We start from the raw sequence: 9,127 nt of genomic DNA, 5'->3' as shown, positions 1-9,127 counted from the left end.
AGAACCATGTGGTGTGGAGGAGCTGCAAGTAGCAAGGGAATCTCATAACTGAGGAATAGAGTAGTATAGTGGTAAATCTGCCCAATGGAGTCACGCAGTTTATGAATACTATAAGTGAGTTGTATGCTTTTTCCATAGGCTTATTGGGGTTGGAGATTTAATGCAACATGAATATTTACATTAGAAAATGAAAAAGGTATTAAGTTATTTACCTAAGGTTTCACCTTAATCAACTAGAAAAGGATAAGTAAATTAAGCTCAAAGTAAACAGAAGAAAGAGCACGATAAAGATAAAAATAGAAATTAATATATAGGCAATATAAAAACAACAAAAGTCTATTAGGTTTTAAGAAGTCTAAAAAGTCAAGAAAAAATTAACTATACAAAGTTATCATAAAAAAATAAAAGGAAAGACATTCATGAAGACTAGCTTGTATGGTGTAAGAAGGTGCCTTCCAAGAAAGGGGTGCAACCAGTTGTCCTACCCAGCTATGATGCCTATGAAGCACAATAACAACAAGCATGGTGTAGATTCCCGAGGGTGCAGTAGTGGCAGGCATAGCTTGGCGGTAACCAACAACTCTGTTGTTGGACAATTTTTCCTGCTCTGAAAATTGCTTGATTGACTCTAGTTGTTTGACTAGGGTTGACATCCCATGAGATCCCCCCTTCCATGTTCACATGTCTTTCGGTGTTGTCCTTGTGTAGCTCTTGTGAAGGTTGCCACATTGGTGATGCTTCATGGGTGTTGTTGTTGTTGTAGTTTTCTGGTACTAAATGTGAGTCTTCATAGCTTCTCTGTCATTTCCAGAACACAAACTCTCACAGCAAACTTCCTGTGTTTCTGGCTCCTAGAAGTTTAAAGCCCCCTCTCCTATGACAATTCTTGAGCTGTTGGTGCAGGAGTTGTGTTGTAGATACATCAGCTAGGGCTGGGTAGCACACAGTCATTTTTTCTCTGCATTTTGATGGGGTTTGGTTTTCTGTAATGGTCTATGACTGTTGTATGACTGTTGTGTTTTTTTTTTTAAAGGGATGGTAAGATCTGTGCTTATTTGTATATTAGGATAAGCATTTAGAATGTAACTAGGGATTATAGTGGTTTAGTATATTGGTGGTTGTAGATTCTTCTTCAAGATCCATGACTCTACTCGCCCTGGGGAGCTGGCTAGGTTTCCAGTCCCAGGCACAATGTCACTCGTGCTTCTTAGTACATATTGAGGATGGTCTTCTGTGTGGGAGAATACAAAGGAAAAAATCAGATTGGCCTGGGTTTTATTTAAATGGCTCTAAGACTCAGACTCTTTCTTCAGTGGAGCACCATCCCGAAAATATAAGATATTTCAGATAATGGCCAATGAATGTTAGAGGAACATATGTATTCTTCCTTCACCGTATTGAATGTTCTGGAAATGCCTGTTAATTCTATTTCATGCAAGGAGAAAAAAGAGGCTGGCCAGGCATTTGAGGCAGGGCTCCTTGAAAATAAGCAGTTCTATATGTCTTGGCTTTGGTAAGCAGTTCAATCCTGGACAGTGCTGGAAATACACTTGTATGTACCTCAAATTTTGCCCTAGCTCGAGTCCAGAAATGCCTAAATGTTAAAGCATTGGTTCATGTTCTGATTTCTTGTTTTATCTTTCTTTCCTATCACATGGAAATCTAATGAGCCCAGATGTCTAAAGGCTATGCATAACAAAAATTTTTCATTGCTTCTGGGAGGTGTTTCTGAGATTCCTGCCATAGGCATGGCAAGCAGCTTGGATACCTGCGTCAACCCAGTAAAGCCTATTAACCTCCCCAGGCACACGGGGACACCCTATTCTCTGCCATTTTCAGTTTCATTGTTGAATATTTTTGTCTGGATGATCTATCTATTAGTAAAACTTGGATATTGAATTCACTCTGTATTACAATATCTGGACTTATCAGCCCCTTTATGTATTGTTTGTCTTATGAAATTGATTGTGTTGACACCCACTGTATTTATTCACAATTGTTTTATATTCCTGATGGGTTGCTCTTTTTATTAATATATAGGGATCTTCTTTATGACTTCTTTATGACTGATCTTGGCTCAAAGTCTACCTCATGAGATACAGCTATGGGTATTTCTGATTGGTTTTAACTTCTGTTTGTTTGATTTATAAGCTTGTATCTTCAATGTTTGTCATTTTTTTCATACAGAAAATATTTGTATTTATTTTTACAATCTAGTCAGCAAGCCTACATCTTTCAGTTGTAAATAAGACTATTTACAAAGATGGAAGTGGCTCAAACCTGTAATCACAGCACTCAGGATGTTAAGGTAAAAGGATCACAGTCAGTTTGTGTCTATCCTGGGCTATATCATAAGTTGAGGCTACCCTAGGGTACAGAGTAAGAATCTGTCTCAAAAATCCAAACCAAAGAAACAACAGAAAACAGTCTGCAGACAGTCTTTGCTGATTCCTTTGTGTTGATGTCTATAGTCTTGACTGGTTTGATGTGTGGACTGATTCTCTGTTTCTGCTCCCCCTTCCCCTTGAGACTCACAGTCAGTGGTTTATTGAGTTAGACGTGATACATTCTTTCCTAATTCCATTTTACTCACCTAGTTCCCTTGTGTTTGGTCTGTGCTCTCTTGATTTAGACTGCCTTTCTCCCTCCATGTGTAGTGTCTTAGGCTATAGCACTCTTTGATGGTCATGCATTGCCTTAATTTGTGCTTGTCTTGAAATTTATTTTTATTTCTATTGATTGGAAGAGATAACTTTGCTAACTATAGTAAATTTTGATTGGTGGTTATTCATTTTCAGGGCTTTAAACTATAATTTCATGCTTTTGTGGCTTTGGGGGTTTCTGCTTAGAGGTTGAATATTATTCTGATGGATTCCTTTTGTGAGATGACATTTTTCTTTTGCGGGTTTTAATATTGTTTCTGTGTTTGGGGTATGCTTAACACTGTATGTCACAGACAGACTCTTATTTCTTTAAATCTATTTGGAATTTTAAATGACTCTTGTATTTGGGTGACAACTACCCCTGCCCCTAGATTTGGGAACTTTTCTGCTATAATTTTATTGCTTGGGTTTTCTAACAGTTTAGCTTTTATCTCAGGTCCTTCTACCATGTGCATTTTTGGATTTGGTGTCTTGATTATGTTTCCCAGTTCATAGATAGTGTGGTCATGGCTGCTGATGTCTCTCCTTATTGAAGTGTAGTACTTTCTCAGCCTTGTCTTCTATTTCTGATGTTACTCCTGTTCTAATTTATTTTTTTCTACTGTTACTTAATTTAACTCATAGAGTTTTTCATTTCCAACATTTTGCCCGATGTTCTCAAGATCTCCAGTCCTTGCTGACTTTCTCACGTGTATACTGAACTGATCTTCTTCTTCATTTATTAAGCTGCTGCTTCTTTCCTCTATGACAGACAGCACTAATCATTTAAAAGCAGACCGTTGGGCTTTGTTTTCTTGAAACATGGCAATGTTCTTTCTTTCAAGGCATCTGAAATTACTAAATAAAACTTATAGTTTTGTTAAAAGTTGCAGTTTGTACTCAATCTCAAATGAATGCACATGCTATCTTTCTTCTGATTTTATATGTGGAGCTATTTTACTATTTCAATACTGAGTATACTAAATTTCTAGCTAGAGCAATAAGACAACTAAAGGAAATAAGGGGATACAAATTGGAAAGGAAGTCAAAGTATTGCTATTTTGCAGATGATATGATAGTATAGTAAGTGGCCTTCAAAACCTACCAGAGAACTACAGCTGATAAACACGTTGCGTTTATCACAAAGTAGCTGGATAAAAAGTTAACTCAAAGAAATCAGTAGCCCTCCTTTATACAAGCAATAAATGGGGTTGAGAAAGAAGTTAGGGAGACAATTCCCTTCACAATAGCCACAAATAATATAAAATATCTTGGACAGGGACTGCACAGGAAGACCAACAGAGTCAACTAACCTGGATCCTTAGGGGCTCCCAGATACTGAATCAACCACCCAAAAAAGAGCGAGCGTGGGCTGGACCTAGGCCTCCTGCACATATGTAACAGAGGAGCAGATGGTCTCCAGCAACAGGAGCTCTCCCTGAATCTGTTGCCTGCCTGCCTGCCTGTGGATCCCATTCCCCTAAATGGACTACCTCAACTGATGTCAGTGGGAGAGGTTGTATCAAGTCCTGCAGCGAACTGATGTGCCATGGGTAGGGGATGGGGAACGTTGATAGGGGTGGAGTGAGGAGTGAGGGATAGCAGGGGGAGTGTTACCTGAAGGGGGCTCTCCCTTTTCAAAGGAGAAGGGGAGAAAGGAACAGAGGGAGGTACTGGGAGGAGAGGGAGAGCTAATGTTGGAATGTAAAGTGAATAAATTAAAAGAAAAAGAACACAAACAGGCTTTTAAGGGATAATAATAAAATAAAAAAATGAGATTAAAGAAAAAGAATTTTTAATTAGAACTATGTGGTAGGTTTGGATGTTCATCCCATTATTTAAGCTTTCGGGACATCTGACTATTCTATAATAAAACTTGGAAAAAATTAAATCTACTTTCATAATTACAAAAAAGATCTAGGATTTCTACGGAAGTGGTGAAAAGAGCCAGTCATGAGGCAGGAGCATGGTGCTTGATGGAGTTACAAGTTGACAGTCACAACACTGCTGTCTCCCTGGTGAGCAGCAGAGAGGCTCAGCTCTGTGGCAGCACTTATTTAGCTCAGATATAATAAGCAATGTCCTTTGGTAGGAGACCATGAAGCTCGTGATTGTTCTTAGATCTCTTCTGTTTAATATGATAGGAAGTACCTGAGAATTGTGGGTATCCCTTTGACAGAGAGGAGAAGAAACAAGATGATTCCACAGACAGACCCAGGGTCTGCTGGAGCTCACCAAACGCCTATCATTAGCTGAGTGGTGTTACCAGAGATGCAGATCAATTCTGTCAGCAGTGGACCCACTGGCCCCCAGGTCCCCTTTGTGGAATAGCCTTTGCTTTCCTTCTCCATGAGAACTAAAAGCACAAGTCAGAGGGACCCTGTCATTTATAGAGCCAGGTCATTAATTGGTGGGGGTGGAAAGATGAAGAATTCATACCAAGCTGACACTTAAAAAAGCAGGGGAGTTTCTAAGGCAAATAACCTTTATGTCATTGGTTAGGCAATCTTCCATGATAGTGTAAAGTAACTAACATATAGAATCATATTAAGACTATTTGAAAAAAAATCAGTTTGCTGGCTGGAGAGATTGTTCAATAGTTAAGAGCACTGGCTACTCTTCCAGAGGACTTGGGTTCAATTCCTAAGCACTTACCTGGGAGCACGCAACTGTGACTCCAGTTTCAGGGGATCTGACACCCTCGCGCAGACATACATGTAAGCTAAACATCAATGCCTATAAAATAATAATAATAATGGGAATATTTGACCTAGTGGATAGTCTCTAGAGTGTCAAATATGTAACTCAGGCTCTGTATTCTGATCTTAACAGTAATACTCCTTGTCACTGTTTGGGATTCAGCTTTGAGATTCAGCACCTAATGTCTCCATGGCCTGTTTTCCTCACTGGGAGATTGGGGATTACAAGGATACCTCTCATAGAGGTTTTTATAGATGATGAAATAACATATGCCAAATGCTTGGAGTAGCACATAGTAAGTGGTGGATACATTCAGACTGGTGTTACTTAGCACAATTGAACTGTGTCTTCTTTGACAAGACCAATGACTTTTTTCTTCCTTCAGCTCAGCTTTCTTATACAAATACATGTAATCTCAGGGCTGCAAAGTAGCTGTTTACTCTTGGGTTTCTCTAAGTCCTTCCCGCCCCCCAGAAGGAAACTTCTGAACTTCTAACAGGGGCTTCCTGTTTCCATTGACCCATCAATATATAAAATGTCTGACACTTTTTTTTTTTTTAAATTTCTGATGGTGAGGAACAGTTGGCTCCTTCACACTGTGGAGAAGGCCTTCAAGTCTCTCTTGTGCCTATTTGTTTTCTCTTGTGCCTTTGGCTGTACTATTATTTTTCTGTTGCTGTGATAATACACCATGAGATCTATAGCAGGCAACTTATAGAAGAACGTTCATCTGGGCCTGTGTTTCCAGAGGGATAAGTGTCCAGGGTACCAGGTAGGCACGGCAGCTCCAGCAGGATGCTGAAAGCTCACATTCCTTACTGCAAGCACACAGTAGAGAGTGAACTAGGAGTAGGTTGAGGCCTTAAGATCTCAATGTGACATACTTCCTCCAGCAAGGCCACATCTCCTAATCCTTTCCAAATAGTATTGGCAATTGGAACCAAATGTTCAAATATGTGAGCCTATGAGGGTGAGGAGACGCACTGAGTTCAATACCTGGCAGTCCTAGGGATACCGTTAGATCATAACAGTAGCTTCTTAGGAGCTGGCAGGATAGCTCAATGAGAAGAACACTTGCTTTTAAAGAGAACCTGGGTTCAGTTTCCCGTACCCCTTCTACAGTTCTCAATCATCTGTAATTCCAGTTCTAGGTGATCTGATACACTCCTCTGGTTTCTGTGGGTGCTGTACAGTCATGGTGTTCATACATACATGCAGACAAACAGACATACAAACATACTGACCCAGACACAGAGTCTGATTCACAAGATAGCCTTCAGGCAGGCATACAGGGAGACTCATGCAGACAGACACCGGAAGGAAAACATAAGGGAGCACAAAGTAGAGAATTCAAATCTGTTCTCACTCTTGCTTAAATGACTCAAAAAAAGGGGGAGGGGTATTTTTTTCCTCAATGTGACACTGATCCATCATCGGTGGCTCAGAGTTAATCACTAAGGTGTTTAATCCATGCAGTAAGCAAGCAGCTATATATGATGGGGAGGAGGGCTTTAAAGAGTGAGGAAACCCAAAATCCAGAAGGAGCAGGCTTAGATTCTGGCCAGCACCCAAACAGGATACAAGAGATAAACAAATAAAATAAGTAAAAGCAAAATAAAACAAAAGTAAAAGTTGCACCTTTCAGAAAGATGGACAGATCTAGCTAAACCTTCCCCGTGTGTAGGGGCTGCTCTGGTAGGGCAGGAAGCATGAGGGAAAGTACAGCACCTCATAAAGGGGTAATTACTCCACCCATCTCTTTAGCATGGCTCAAGGTGAAGGTGTGTGTTAGGGCAGTCCTGCCTTCCTGAGAGGTAGGCTCTTAGATAAGTGATTGACACTGTCCATCTGAATGTTAGGTCAGATGTTAGAAACCCAGGCCAGAGTTTCTAGTGTCTTGATCAGAAGTTTTCCGTTAAGGAGTCTTTATTGCTACTTTAACAAAAGTTCTTCCATCTCTGGAGTGAGGGTGTTGGTACTCTCTTTTGGCTGAAAATGAATTGTGATAACAAGGCCCCAGCCATTTCTAAATCTTTTGGCTACTAAATGCTTTCGGATTGGAAGTTCTGAATTCCTTGGTTATTGAAGGCTCTATGTTTATCATGGGAAGTTTGCCCTTTTCTTCCAGTTGTAGAACATAGTAAGTTTAGATAAACTTTAAAGAACTTTCTTGAAAGGAAAAAGAAAAATGTCAGGTCACTTCTAAGTGCTGGGCTAGTGGGGTTCCAGGCAAGGGCAGAACCCTGTACCGTGTGGCTATGAGGGACCAGGTGCCCACCACAGTCTGGGAGCTGGTCTGCCTGCTCCAGGTGGCTCACTCTCCACTCATTAAGATTTTCCAGTTCTCCCTCACCTCAGGTAACAGTACAACACGCTATCTCAAGGCTTGAGTCCCCATCTCTTTAGATGAGGGTTCTTGTTTCCCTTACACAGAAAGGCCCTCCCTGTTTGATTACATTCTTACTGTTGTTCTCTGTTCCTCAGCAGCGCCGCATCTCATTTGCATACTATTTGTTTACCTTCCTTACCAGAGGAAAATTTGACCGCAGAGACATCCGACCCCACAAACTCTGCATAATGCCTAATTTCTTTTGCCTTCGCTAGTATTAGTTATGGCTAATACTAAAAATACTCAAGTTTTGTTGATCTGGTTGTAAAAAATAGAGCCTCAGTGATGTACGCTTTGTCTGAGTACTGGTGTACTGAGTACTGGTGTACTGAGTACTGGTGAGGGTGGTTTCATGTCTCAGTGGTCAGTGGTGTGTCTTCTTTTATGAGTTTTGTATTCACATTCTATTTTCATGTGGGTGTCCTTCCTCCCTCCTTTCTCACTTTTGCTCCTTCTCTCTCCCAGCTCCCCCTTCTCCTTTCTTTAGTCTCTCTTCGCGTCTTACACCCCTCTTTCGTTCCCTTCTCCTCCCCTCCTTCCTAGTCTCTCTCCTCTCTCTTTTCTAAGACCTTGCCACGTTGTCCAGCCTGACCCTTTCTGGGTGTTAGGAATTGTGCCCAGGCCCTGTGGATGCTAGGCAAACCATCTCTGAGTTAAAACCTTGGCCTTTTCTTTTCTTTTTTATTCCCTCATGGAAACTTTTTTTTTTTTACATGAAACAAGCAAAACTGTTATATGAATGTTTATCCTTTTGACCCCAACATTCAGATTAGCGTGGAGTCACTGGGCCCCTGATGATGCAGACAGGACCTAACACTATATGGGTTTTTGCAACAGTTTAATTCCCTTATAAGTTGAACCTCCAGCTTACTCAAACTTTGTTTTGGTTTAACTTTTACATATGAGCTGTCTTTGCTTTTTGCCAGTTTTATTTATTCTGTTATGGAAGATATTTTATGTTCACTTCTGATTATATCAGACAATAACCTATGAAGCTTTTTTTTCATGGGTGAAGAGTCTTACATGTCGCCTGCAGATCTGTTGAGAGAAAACCTTTGGGGTTCCATGGTTAAGAACGCCCTGGCTAGCACATCCCTTTAATCCCAACACTTGAGAAGCAGAGGCAGGGGATCTCCGTGAAACCAACTCAGTGTACATAGTAAGTAGGAACAGCCAGGGCTATGTAGGGAGACCTTGTCTTAAAAATAAAAACAAAATGAAATGAAAACCAACCAACCAACCAACCACTCCCAAAACAAAACAAAAATCATAGAAACAAAAGAAAGCCCTGAGCACAGGCAGGATGGCTTAGTAGGTAAGTGTTTACCATGTAAATCTGACAACCTGAATGGGATCCCTGGAGCACACATGAATGCAGGAGAAAATCAACTCCACA

This window comes from Grammomys surdaster, unplaced genomic scaffold (genome assembly GCF_004785775.1).
Source record: "Grammomys surdaster isolate TR1022 unplaced genomic scaffold, NIH_TR_1.0 125750, whole genome shotgun sequence".
In the NCBI taxonomy this organism is placed as follows: Eukaryota; Metazoa; Chordata; class Mammalia; order Rodentia; family Muridae; genus Grammomys; species Grammomys surdaster.
This window is presented reverse-complemented; position numbering follows the sequence as displayed.